This window comes from Helicoverpa armigera, chromosome 4 (genome assembly GCF_030705265.1).
Source record: "Helicoverpa armigera isolate CAAS_96S chromosome 4, ASM3070526v1, whole genome shotgun sequence".
Lineage (NCBI taxonomy): Eukaryota > Metazoa > Arthropoda > Insecta > Lepidoptera > Noctuidae > Helicoverpa > Helicoverpa armigera.
Genome location: NC_087123.1, coordinates 2451887 through 2466258, shown reverse-complemented (window position 1 = coordinate 2466258; position 14372 = coordinate 2451887). Strand labels below are relative to the sequence as shown.

At 37.3% G+C, this 14372-nt stretch overlaps 1 protein-coding gene across 1 annotated transcript in view; it reads right to left on the bottom strand.

Annotated features, from left to right (window-relative positions):
• Window positions 1-14372, bottom strand: part of LOC110370505 (uncharacterized) — a 131359-nt gene that overhangs the window by 49451 nt on the left and 67536 nt on the right. The window lies entirely within an intron of this gene.

Here is a 14372-nt window from a genome sequence, read left to right as displayed (position 1 = left end):
CTTCAATGCAAATGTAAAATTAACTAGCGTGAACATTTAATTATGAAAGATTTCAATATACTGAAAACTACACTAACTTCAAAATTAATTAGCATTAAGTCAATAATTGTGCAAAATTTTTATACGTGGCAATATTAATTAAACTAAAACCCGCACGTTAAACAAGCTAATTATCAAATTTGAAATACAACTATATTATTATGAAAAGCAACGATATTCAGATGCGGGTGCAATAGGCAGCCATGTTAGAAGTTTGTTTTCAGTCGTGAAACTATTTAGGTAGGTAAACTTTATTTTGGATAGGTTGCGCTACTGCGTAATATATTATTTAACGTGTATTGTGCCTCGTTGGTCTAGCTGTCGCAAGTGCGGCTGCTGAGCACGAGGTCTCGGGTTCGATTCCCGAGTCGGGCCGAAATCGCTTTGTGGGTTTTAGAAGACTTTCAAAAAGCAGCCCGGAGCCTGGAAGCTGGTGATTGATACACCCGTGCATCGGAGAGCACGTAAATGTCGGTCCTGCGCCTGATCTCTCTCCGGTCGTGTCGGATTACCGTCCCATCGGGCTATGAGAGTGAAGGAATAGGGAGTGCACCTGTGTCTGCGCAAATGCTCGTGCACTGTAATATCTCCTGCGTAGTTGGCTAATCTCCATACATGAGAACAGCCGCCGTAGCCGATAATCGGCTAGGAGGACATCATCATCATCAACGTGTCATAATTATTTTGTCTGTCTATCGCTTAAATATGAACGAAAAAATGGTGAGAGTTTGTAGAGTTTGTAGATATTTTGAAAATTATTAAAAGCCATTTTGTAGGGCTATATTTTATGCAGTTATGGTAATTTATCTCGGTCGTGAATGACCTCAATGACATATAAAACTTGGTCAGTATCTAAATGTGAACCACAAAAATAGGTATAGGATTTCCGCTGAAATTCAGTATTGAATTAATATTAGGCAATAGTTTATACATATGTATATATCTATTTTTAATTTCTCCAAGTTTCAATGAATTATACCAAATTACTTACATATAAATTAGTTCTACGAAAGCGAAACACAAAGTCACTATCGCATTAATATTAATTAAAGCTGGCTGACAAGTTGAAACAAACCTTTAAGTAGCTACTATTATAATGCGCACCACGCACATCAATTTCAGTACTTGTACGATATTATTATTGTAATAGATGCGTGATTAACATCATTGATATTCATGGGAATCCAAGTCTAATCAATTTTCTTTCATATTCCTCCCCTTTCCTTTATATACCTGCGGTTTAGGGTTGGCGTTACTTTGGTTTCAATGGTTTGGAAGTTAACTTTGAATTGTTTTTGGTTTAAATATTTACTTAACAAACGGTTCGTCTTATATCGCTCATTCTATAGAACAAGCGATGAAGAAGAAGGTTGCAGTAAAAGTAAGGAAAAGATTTTTGACTTAAATTCGTGCAATGCTAAATACAGCATAGTGTTTTTTGTTCTGACAATTCAGTTTAAAGTGGGAATGCCCAGGTAACTGTGGTGAGGAAGATCCTTAGGTAGTTGCTCCATATAATCTAAGCATCTGCATAGGCTGGAAGCCGACCCCAACATAGTTGGGCAGAGGCTAGACAGAAGATGCATTAATCATCAGTCTAGCTACTCCACTTTCGTACGTAGAAGCTATCTATAATACTTGAAATACCATTGATAAGTTACTTTTACAGTACAATTATCACCAACCCCATTCATAAATCCAACGCACACACAAAAACACGACCGAACCTAACAAAAATTTACCGATTCCATTCCTTAATTTGAAGTGGCAACACCGACAACCCTAGGTGTAAACAAGACAATAATTCACATTCTGCGACACATATCGAATAAGTAATTCTATAAAGTCAGACGTAAACCTGAGGGAATGGCGGAATAATGCAACACGTTGGACTGGCTCGGGAGTAGGTAGGAGTAGGAGTAACGTAGGTAGGAGTAGGAGTAGGTAAGGTAACGTAGGTTTTTGTACTCGGGTGGGAAAAGTAGCTGGGTAGATTTGAATGGGTGAAAGTGTGTGGGTGTTTTGAATGGGTGTATTTTTGAGTCGATGTAGCTTTGTATTTGTTTCGTATTTTTAAGTAGTACCTAATAAAGTTTCTAGATATATTTAGATAGATGGCTAGGTAAGAACAGAAGTAATCCAAGTAGCATTTTTTAAAAGTTGAGATATTCATAGAAATGCGTTTTTATGAATATCATAATTATGTTGAGCACATAATTTAAAATATGTTTGTTATTTGATAGATGATATAAACATAACTCAAACTTTCATAGCTGTTTTTCTTTAGTAAATGCAATTTTGATAAAAATATTGATATAATTGTAGAAAATAGCAATATTTGTTGAAATACAGAAACGTAACATAAAAAAATTTGTTTGAAAAAGTACTGAATAGCACTTGAATTACTTTTGCACAACCTCACTTCATACTCAAAAGTCCCAAAAATCGACTTAGCTTCATTTTGTTAAAAATGTTACTTGGATCACTTCTGTTCTTAACTAGCCAGATATATATTTGTTTTTGCATGTTTTAAAATTATTCGCACACAATGATATAAAAAGTATGCACGTAAGCAAAGCACAAGATAGATTGAAAACTGAGACTTCACCCTTCGTTTAAATAACCAAAAGTAATTTTTCTTCCAAATATGACAGTACTTCAACAGTACACTGTAGCAATTGTGACAGAATCTTAAACAAAATCCAATCAATAAATAAACAAACAAATAAAAACAAATCAAGCTAATCTTAAAACTTTACAGAACGAACTAATAAAATAACACGTTTAAAAGTGTTTGTAGCTACAATACTAAGACAAAGGCGCACTGTTAAACAGCCAACTTTTATTTGCCTAACAAAGTTTCTAAAAGCTGCTATTTAACGATAAAGGAGTTTTATTGTCCGACAGTACTTTTACATTTCAAGTAGTTCTCAATGGAAGGAGATAGGTAGTGTTTTGTGAACTGTTTTAAGAATTGTAGTTGTTAATATTTGTTGTAGTTGAAATGACGTCGATTGTTCAAACAATATACTGGGGGAATAAAATTGGATGTCTTTTAAATAAAGTACAATGCAAAGTATACCACATAGATTGTTTTGGTTAACTATTCAGTTTGCTAGGTTCCATTTTATCGCAATATTATTGATTAACAGCCTTACTTATAAAAATCAACTAATCATCTTCTAATCATTGTTTTAACTAATTACTACTTAAAGCCTTAAGTAGTGATTAATTTATTTTGACCTATAAACGTTGCTTAAGCATGTCTTAAGTAATGAACAGATAATGACATAAAAACATACTAATTTCTCAACACTACCGGAATGTTGGTAGCTTAAAAAAATATTTGTCATGAAAACGTTGTGGAATGGCAACAATGGCATCCGTAAAATATAAAATTAAAAAGTTGAGCTGTCAATAAACCGGAAATGAAAAATCAGCTGGTAAGAATCCAGCCATTTTGCTAATTAGCGGGTTAAACAAGGGCGTGAGGCTACTTAATTTGACAGCTCATTTAAGACATTGCTAAGAAAATGATTTATTTCAGCCACGTATATAAGTAAGATTTTTTCTTAAACACCCCTTAAGTATAACTTATTAGTTTATAAGTAAGACTGTAATTCTTTTTGTAATTACACATCCTACTGCAATTTTTTTAATTTTACATATTCCAAACTCGAAAATGTACAACCTATTGAAACTCCTGAGAAACACTGGCCATTAAGACAATTTGTGTACGACCTATTTCGATTCGTTTTCAGCAAATAAAAAATTCTGATTCTGATTTCTGATTCTGACCTTTTAGAATCATATCAAATCAACTGATTACTTACCAAGGTCCAACTAACATCATGAACAAAATTCATGAGAATCCCATAATGATTTCAAAACCTTTGATCCTGGAATCTGGCATTTAATTACATTTCCTCTATTAATAGGTTGGATCATAACGAGGTTGGTGGAAGCTGATGGATTCGAGTCCAATTTAACCGGCGAAGTTGCGTTAGATTGCCGCGGTATGTTAATCAAACAGTTTGATGAATGTACAGTTAATGAAACAGGTATATAAGTAGGTATGTTGTGTCGTATGTTGATGATCATGTGATCATTATTTCTAACATTAAGTTGCAAGAGTTTAAGTTACAATTTTAAGGACTAAACGAAGAAATGCTTCCCACCTCAACACACACAGGTTCTTTCAGCAAGAGCAACGAAAGTATATTTTACTAAAGCACCTTTAAAGACGAGGTTGATCAATCTCCTGATAAAGAATTATATTATCAAAGATATGATTAGTTTTAATACTTTATTAGATAAGTTTTATTATTGTTTTTGTCCCTCCATAAATAAATAAGTAAATGATATTACAAAAAACAGCTAACTAATGAATGCTCTAATTGAGTTATCTCTAATGTCCTGTATCACCTGCAAAGGCTATTTTTAAATAGTCATAACTCACTATCAAACAATAGAGAACAACAACGTATAAACTACAACATGACCGTTCTAATCCACTAGCAAAGCCGAGCCGAAAACTTAGCCCAACATTTATCATAGCAACCGTCAGAAATTCGGCCTAAATCGCGGATGGTTGTCAAACAAAGTGACATAAACAGCACAAAAGGAGGCCCAATGGGACTACGTAGGACTACAGACGGGCCTAGTCCCATCGCGATGAAGGGTTGAAAGGTTTATTAAATACGTCGGCTTTATCAAGACTGCCGAATTAAAATACAATTTACGTGTATGTAACAATAATTTCGGACGTCCGTTCTCATTTGAGAAAGGTTCAAGAGAAGTGGGCAGTTAATTATATTTTTACGTTGCTAACTCAAATTTGGATGATAAGGGATTGATGGAGACATTATTCTGTTAGCTTTTATGTTTGTGTTTTGGTTTTAATTAAGAGAGTTTATTTTTCATGAGGGGTTTGAGTCAGATGTTGATTTCAATTAACAATTGGGGGAAAGCAGGGGGAATGACTTACTGAATGGGGATTGTAATTTATATAAATAACAATCTGAATATCTGTTACTTTTCCCCATTTCGTTAAAGTTCCGTCAAAAGGGCTTCAACATGTTGGCTTCATCCCCGTTCGCCTTCCAAAAATCCGTTACTTTATTATATTCGTATCTTCAAAAACTCAAGTTTAACAACGGCAAAAGTGATGGTAATCACACAACTAACTGATAAAAGTTATGAACAATACTTAGTCATTTTCTACAACAATTTTCATAAAAACATAATAGCACAATTCAAGAAAAATCACGTAGATATTACGAAGAATTGAAAGCTTCATTCGCCTTTTTTTCTTTCAGTCGGCGACAACTTTTTCTAGCAACTTCGATCAATTGAAAAATTCTAAGTACAATAGTTTTCCGTTAAGAACTAATAATGGTTGTTGGTTTAGCTCATTATTTGTGAAAGAAGGAAGCAATTCAAGAAGTATTGCAGAGTCGGTGCAACTAGTAAAATAAAAACAACTAAGAAAAATGCGGCCAATTATAAGAGAGTATAGTTCTCCAAGTATTGCGTTTTTGGTCTTTTATTTTAGATTTACAATAGTTGTTGCACGAAGATACCGAGGTATTTGTTGTGTTTTTTTATCTTGTTTATATCTGTTATATTAGAAAGCAAATCCTTTGATATGGCTTTCAATCTGAGCTAACTTTACAAGTTTTAAAGATATGTTTTTCTGTAAGGAAAAAACTCGACCCAAATATTATGTCCAAATCTTTAAATAAAAAATATTTCCTCTTGCGTATTAGAAACCATACAGCAAAAGGTGCAATAACTCAAAAAACAGGTAAACACCAAAATAAAACAAAATCTTTAGAGATTCAACCGAACAAAAAAAAACAACTAAAAAACAAAAAAGTAAAAAAACCTGCATTTCCCAAGTAGACAAACTACTAGACGTATTTTGCTGCGCCCCGATCACTTTATCGAGAACTCGAACGTCGCCTAAGCTTGTTTTTCTCGTGCAAGAGCAAAAGTTCTTTGTGTACCGACCGTTTAAAAATCCATACTAAAATATTTGTCGTTCAATTTCCCGTATTTTTAATTGACCGAGTTCAACTGGCGTTTTATGGACGTGGAAATGGCGATGTTTGTGTACAAACTGAGGAGTGTGCAATATAGTAAACTCTAGGAGAGAATTTTGTGCGGCAGTTGACGATATTGGGATCATGATTAAGTGATTGGTAAAAACCTAACAATGTATTTGGAGATGCGAGTGATGGTCAAGTCCCCTCCCATGGACTAGCCATTGTAAGGTTAACAAGAGGAAACATACTGCCTTGGCAGTACCTATAAAATAGTGATGCCCCACGAAAGAATCTTTGTGCGTGAAAGGAATGTTTTTTACTGACTTACACCTACTCTTGTTCTACAATGTACACACTATACATAATATATACAAACTTAAACTACTTATCTATAAACAAAACTAAAAATAAAATACTATATACAAAATAGATATAAACATAAAACATAAAATATAAAAGAGCATCGATCAGGCGTCGAAGTATTCCTCCGCATCACTGTCCTCCGGAAACGTGCCCAGAAGACTGGCCGCATTGCCACGTTGAATGGCAATGCTAATTCTTTGTCCGAAGAATAAGCCAGCCCTCTGGTCACGCGAAGCGTCGACAAGCCTTTTCGCGATGTCCTTATAAAGTAACCGCGAACTCGGGCCCCATGGTCCGAGCGTTTCGACCCCAAACGGCTCAAAAGTATAGTTACCAATAAGGTTACTATACTTGCGCCGCTTGGTGGTCTCTGCAGAAGCAGCAGCCGCACCAGCATGACCTGCCGTGCAGGGAAGATGCGATGGCGCCAGGGTGTCGACGCACGTTGCATCCCACACCAAGGGCCTACCCAACTTCCATGGCAACAACGTCATACCATCAGGCCTCTTTCCATCGTCACGTACCAGTCCATTAGGCTCTAACACGGCTGGCACGCCGGCGGTGGAAAGAGCACGACGGATAATGTCGTTAATGCTGGCATGCCGTGCAATACGACCAGCACTTCTGCAGCACGACAGACCATGGTGCCCGAGGCTGTCGACGGCTTCACCGCAATGGCAGCGATGCGGAGCAACACAGGGAGCGCCTAGCCGTAAGCATGTAGCGATGCGGAACGTTGTGTCATCCAGCATAGTGCCTATGCTAGATGACGGGATCGCCTGTAACCAGAGGCCCGACTCCCACTCTCCCACAGCCAACAAACGGGCACGCTCAGCAGCACTATTACACGTATTTAATAGATTATTCCGTATAGTGCTACAGAGCGGCCCGTCCCATTGTCTCTGAGAGCAGCGATTGCCGGGCAAATCCGTATTGGGAGTAGCCATTTTCCAGGCATCCAGCGCATCGGTCAAACACGGTACTTCAACATCAACCAGTGCAGAAGACGACAATATCTTTCTGGTTAATGTATCAGTACTGTGAACCGAGGAGAGGAATGCCGGTAAACTAACACTTGAAATTTTGCGGACGCCGAGACCTCCCATGCGTATTGGGAGTGCAGCTTGCTGCCAGGCTCGATCGTCCAAGGCCACATTGAGGATGGAGGTGAGGGTGCTTCTGATAATTTGGTCAACTTTGTCCAAAACTTGTGGGTGCTTCCATATATGTGAGGAGCGAAGAATATAAGTAAATTTTGGTCCAAAACAACAGTACCGAATCAAAGTGAAGGCCGAATGTTTACTGATTTTGTATAATCTCTCTGAAACATCATTAAAATTTTGAATTTTCTCGTTAATATAACTGGTGAAGGACTCATCGAGAATAGGTGATCCCAGGAGGCGAAGGGAACTTTTTTCCAGTACTGTCAAATTTGGAGCTATGGATTGGAATTTCGAAAAGACTTGTTGGTTGTTATCAGGGATGAAGATTTCACATTTTGATAAATTTAGTTGTAAGCCAATGGAGTCGAATTTTTGTATTAAAATCTAAAGTCGTCAGCTACAGTATCTGCGTCGCCTCCTAGGATCCCATCATCGAGGTACCACACATTAAATTTAGAATTTAGCTGTCGAATAATAGGGTTAATAGCCAAGCTGAAAATGGCAGGCCCCAGAGGATCACCTTGTTGACATCCGACGGCCGAATCTAGAACTTTGTCTTTATAGAGTAATTTAGTTGAATGTCTATAACACTGCCAAAGAAATTTATATAATTTTGGAATTTCATTTTAACTTCCGTCAACAAGGTATCTCTATTTACGGAGTTAAAGGCGTTCCTAATGTCAACCTTAAGGATGACCTCGCCTTTCCCGCTATTTACATACGTGGAAAGGGCGTGTACCGCAGCCTCACAACCCCCCTTCGAGCCAAAACCTAGTTGTAAGGGCTGAAATTTGGCGGCCAGGGTTTCTTTGTAGTAGGCACAGCCAAACTTGGCTGCGATACGGCGATATGTGCATCCCACGGCAATGGGACGGATGCCGCCATCCTTTTTACGCAGGGCACATAAATTGGCGCCATACAAAACGTCGATGACGGCTCCGTTCACATTGCCGGAGAGCATTAGGTTAATAAGGGCTGTCAGCTCCTTCAAAAGCGACTCACCAGCTTCCCCGGCGCTTGAGCACGTCAGATCCTTAAGGTGCTGCGGCGTCAAGCCGTCGAGGCCACCGGCAGAGCCGCTCCGGAAGGAGCCGACAGCAGCGCACAATTGGTTGGCTGTAATTGATAGATTATCTGAGTCTGGGGCAGGAGGGTCGGGGAAGGAGAGGTCATCCGATGCTGCCGGGTGTTTACTCTCCAGAGCTGCAACAGTCTCTGGGGAGCACGGCGCAACCACATCACTACTGAAAAGAATTCTAGCGGCACCCCTTATGTCACCTTCCCCTAATTTTGACTCTACATGATGCAAGAGTCCTTTGTGGGAAAACTGTGCTGTAAATTTTGGGTCAAAAGAAGTAGAAGGACTATTACAGTTCTCTTTAACTTGGGCTGTTAGGGTTTTTTTGGAGGCCAAATTTTTTTGGACATGTAGTATCTTATAGGGAAAGGTAAGTAACCGCTCCCAAGCACGTTCAGAGTTCTCTCGGACGACGAGAGAGACGCATCGTGCCAAACACGCTGCCACGGATGGTCTCGCGCCTCGAGGAACTCTTTTTAAGACGGGTATGGAATTTTTCAATTTACATAGCTGTTGCCAAATGGGGGTGGGATCAGGATTAGATGGGGTACTATCAGGATTAGGTAAGGATATGGGGGCCGAAGGCACACCGTGAGGTTTATGAACCTTGCCGCAGTGCACCTTCAAACCCCGTTCACCTTTAAAAAAACGTGCTTGTGAGCAGTGGGGGCATCTCACTGATCCTTCCAGCGATGTGGCAGGCTGACTTCCACCATCACTACATGCGTCACTATATAACATGTAAAATTGTTTATTTTAATGATGCTCAAAACAAATAAATGGAGATCACAAATTGCAATACCTAACATTAAGCCTACTTAAAGCAATTTTTTTTAATATTCCACAGCATAATTATAATTACTACCTATCCCATATCAACACCACTACTACACGTATCAATAACAACACAAATTACCTCACCTGCAACAAATACCAAGCACTATAGCTTCCCGACTATAGCAACCTACCTACTTACCAACCTAGCTAGGCGATAAGTACCCAATATAGTTCATGTTAATGCTAATAGCTTACTATAGCTCCGATATTCACTTACGACCGATATTGCCTCTAGTAGAGCACGATTTTAAAATTCTCTTTAATCTGAAACCAAGTGAGGTATATTTTGTACCGGTGCTCGAAGCTTGTAAAGTGTGTACGTGAAAATTATTGTTACCGATTTTATATGTAAAATGTTTTGCTGAATATGAAGTGGGGTGTTTGGTTTTATTCCGATTTTAAGTGGGTCATTGGATTCAATGGTGTTATTCTTAGATAGATCTTAGAAATAGTTTGGAAAAAAACAACCATTTATTTTTTAGATTTTTGTACGAAGTTCACTTAGCTGAATGTCGTAACCGACTTATTGCAAATATTACGCACCTATAAAATCTGTGATTCTAAATGTGTTCTCAATAACATGGTACAAACAAATCTTTGTTTTGTATAGGTTCTACTAACAATTTTAAATCCATCAACCCGACATTCACGCATTGAAATAAAAAAACGGAACCCCAAAAACATTTTCAAAACCGAAAAATCAGCTCTTTGATTTTCATAGCGCGTTAGTTCACAAATTGCAATAAAACGAATGAAAACTGAAACATTTTCCGTTGCCTCTTCAAATTCCCAACCAGCCTTTTAACTTGAAAACTAAGAGTACTGGCACACTGCAAACTTTTGGTCGGCCGACAGTTTATTTGGGCTCAAAAAATCAGTATGGAAATTACTGGTGACAACAAAGATCAGGTATTGAGTCGGTATAAAATCGACTATCAACTTTGATTGGAATCAAATTCTTACGGGGCTACGGGATTGACCAAAAGAGTTACCGCGGCCCTGGTACATATGTAAATGGCTTAAGAAGGAACATGATGGGTTTTAGTCGGTAAGAGTTTGACACTCCCTTCCGAAAAGGTGTTCATTAAAAGCATTTTTTGGCCTGCAATCAGGTCAACTGTTGGGCAACTATTTAGTATCCAGTGTACTCTAAAACTGCGCGTTTAATCCAACTGGTACAGATATATCAATATTTGAGTACTGATCCCACTTCGAGTAAAGGCGGGTACACTCGATATTTTGTACGTTTCAATTCAATTTGTTGAAATTCCAATATATTGTATTGTTTTGGTTCGGCGAAAAAGCTCGGTTTTACGCTGCTGTCTGATTTGGTTACATTTTTAAATGAAATGTAAATTACGTCTTGTAATCTTGTTTTATTTATTTTTTGTTTGTTCTTTTGTTTATTTTAGTGACAAATTGTATGTCAAACAGTGACGAAATGTTTGTGTATTTTTTGTAATAAACGTTAAAATAAAATTTGAGAACTATATTTTTTTTGCATAGACTTTATACGATATTATTTTAATCATTAATGATATTTAAAGTCTTTATTAAAATACGTAGATTGTGCGTTACTAACAGCTACTTATAAATCATTAATGTTCATATGTTACAAATACATAATGGGTTACATAACTGAGATAATAACATTATCAAGTTTCAGACGAAGTTTGTTATTACGAAATGAATGCATGAAATCTCAAACATTAATCATATTGAGTGACGTTCAATTATGAACCCGTTTTACGAGTACGAATGACGGTACTATTACGTTGTAAAGCTTTCTATTTTTATGAAAATAATCATGTCTTAGGCTAACATTGTATAATTTAGATTATGTTACAGTTAACGATGTATAAAATATAAAAAATGCACTTAACTGTAAGTTCATTTAATGTATAACAGTAGCTGAAAAGTTTTTAATAAATTATCTTGGCAAAACTATATAGGTATATCCAAAAACAAAACGATAAAATAAAATAGCAATAATTGTTATGTTTTCCAGCCCAAACCGAAATGACTGCACACTGCACCTATTTTAAAAATCGAACTTTCTTATTTCATTTAATTTGTCAAAAATCCCATTCGATTTTCAAAACGCGCTTTACAGACAAGACATCTACAGAATAAAAACGAAAAAAAAAAACAAAAAAGAGGTTTTATCCATAGAACGAGATAAAACAAGTGAGCTAGTTACTCAGGGTCGTTTGTCAAGTGTCGCGACGTAACGCCGACGAATGTTGACGTTGAAACAGTACAAATTGATTTCATTATTTTTGGTATGCTGTGTTTATGTCAAGTAAATTGTGTTTATTTTTCGATATTGCTCGCTTTGTTTCTAAATATTTGTTGAAGCTTTGTCTGGGTTATTTTAAGGTTAAAATAATTCATACTAAATATAGATTTAAAAAAACTTTACTTACGATTTCACATGTTTATAATCTTTAGCTTGTTCTACAAGTTCCTATAGAGTAATAGTTGAAAACAAGTATAACAGTAGTACAAGTCTAACAGAAATTCTGTTTATTTTTTTGTTCGGATGAAGAAAATCATTACACAATGAAAACTTCGAGAATCAGCCGATAATTAGCTTTTGAAATGTAACACGTGAGTACCAGGCGCCCATAACTATGAAAGCGGTTACCCACGATACAATGCTATCGATCCTACGCCCTTGATTCATTGCTCATTAATTAAGAGACGTTCTCTAACAAGTTCAATTAAAGGTATATTTTTTTCTAAAAGAGTGTAAAAGTTTCTACAACCCACGAAGCGATTTCGGCCCGTCACTGGAATAGAATCATCGAAGACAGCAGTCGCATTAACGACAAATAGACCAACGAGGCAGTCAATAATAAGCTACCCAAGTACCAGGCGCCCATATCTATCAAAGCGGTTACCCACGATACAATGCTATCGATCCTACAGCCGTGATTCATTGCTCATTAATTAACCGTACGTCGCGGAAGATGCACGCTTATGTCGGAGCTAACGATGCGGTCCTGTGACGTCATCGCGCTGAAGTTTATTGGACGGGTTGAGGAATGGGAAAATATTTCGCTGATGTACCACGCGGTTATGAAAGTCTTGGGGATTTATAATGTGAATTTTGAAAGGTTTGGACCATAATACGTTATGAAAATATACAAAAATAAAGTGTATCGAGTTAAACATGTTTTTGTTTTACTTGTTCTTAAAAGTTCTTTTAACTGTTAGGTTCTATGGCCATCAAATAAAATAAATAAAATTAAGTCGCATTAAGAAGATTTCCTAGATATCTGTACCAACTTTAAAACAGTGACTCAAATTGTGTCACTTCGATGTTGTTACAACGTTGTAGCTGGCAGACCGTAGCGAACAGTGACGTCACCACGTCTACGGGTGACTACGGCGTAGTAAGTGTTTAAAGCTGAGTATGCACTACAGAATAAAAATGTCTGTTAGACATTTAGTTTCGGAATGCAAGGGCTGCTTCTCAGACTAATAAATAAATAGATCAGAAATCAAGCAAGAATGGAACCCTACTTCCAGGTTATGTACGTAAATAATTAAAATATTTCGAATATACTTTCATTTAGCAGTCACTCAAGGTTAAAACGCTCGCGGAATGCAAGTAATATCGGTCATTGATCTTCGCGACGCATAGGTGTTAGTATTACACCCAAATAATTATATTAGCACCATTACACCCGTTAGATGGAGGTTGTTGAGTCGTCCCACTCGCCTCAACCGCGTCCACGACAAGTGGGGGCGACTGTGACGTCGTGGTGCAACGGCTCGCCGCGAATCGCCGAGTCCAGAGGTCAAGACTTGCTTATGCGCACCGGCCGCGCGCACGCGTTCTTTAGTTCTTATATGTACTTAAACTTTCATTCGTATTTGCTTAATTGTACCTATATTGTTATTCTTAAAAGTCATTATACGTATTCACATATTATACAGTCCACGCTTATTATTTACTCCACCTGCTGAGCTATCGTCGCAACATATGGTCCTTCTCCCAAGAAAAATTGAACTGGACAAAGAAGACAAAGGACTTTGGTGAACGTCGACCACGTCATCGAGTGACTCAGTGAATATTATCAAGTTTCTTCGCAGTGAACATTGTTACGTCGTGATATAACGGCACGGCTTGAGACTTTTCGGCCGTCTTAGCTGACGTCACCCAACTGACACAAGAAGAAACGGAATTTGGGCTACTAATTATTCGTCATCATAACGGACAGCAAATACACGTGTTCAGATTGTCGTCGTGCATTGAGATATCTAACAAGAATACTCCTCGGCGCAGTCATCACCAGTGGCACCGGAAAACAGTGAGCTCGATCCAATTCCTTATTTAATCATCTCATCATCTTCCGTCATCATAATCACATTCATTATCATCCATATCCCACATTACATTCATTTTTTACCTCATTATAATTAAAGAACGGTGTTACATTTTTGCAAGTCATCTCCACATTATTTCATCATATTTCATCCCATTTTACCATTTATTTCAACTGTTTCATCTCTTCATTCATTCATTTCACTATAAGTTAATCATATCCATTGTAGTGTCGTTTTATATTTCAGCCAAAATCGAATAAGTATTACTTTGTAACGTTAACATTACGCAGCGATTATCAGTGCACAAACGCCTTGCATTTTTAAATAGCAATACACATTCTGCTACAATCTTGCTCGTGCACTTTATCTTGCAACTCGTTGCTATTATTTTATTAGAAGGGATAACTTGCTGTTAGTTTATATATTTCCTTAGTGCTTTATTACAAAAATCTATCGCCTTCTCTTAAAATGTCTGACATTAAAAGCCTTATGAGGAAACGTGCTTCAATT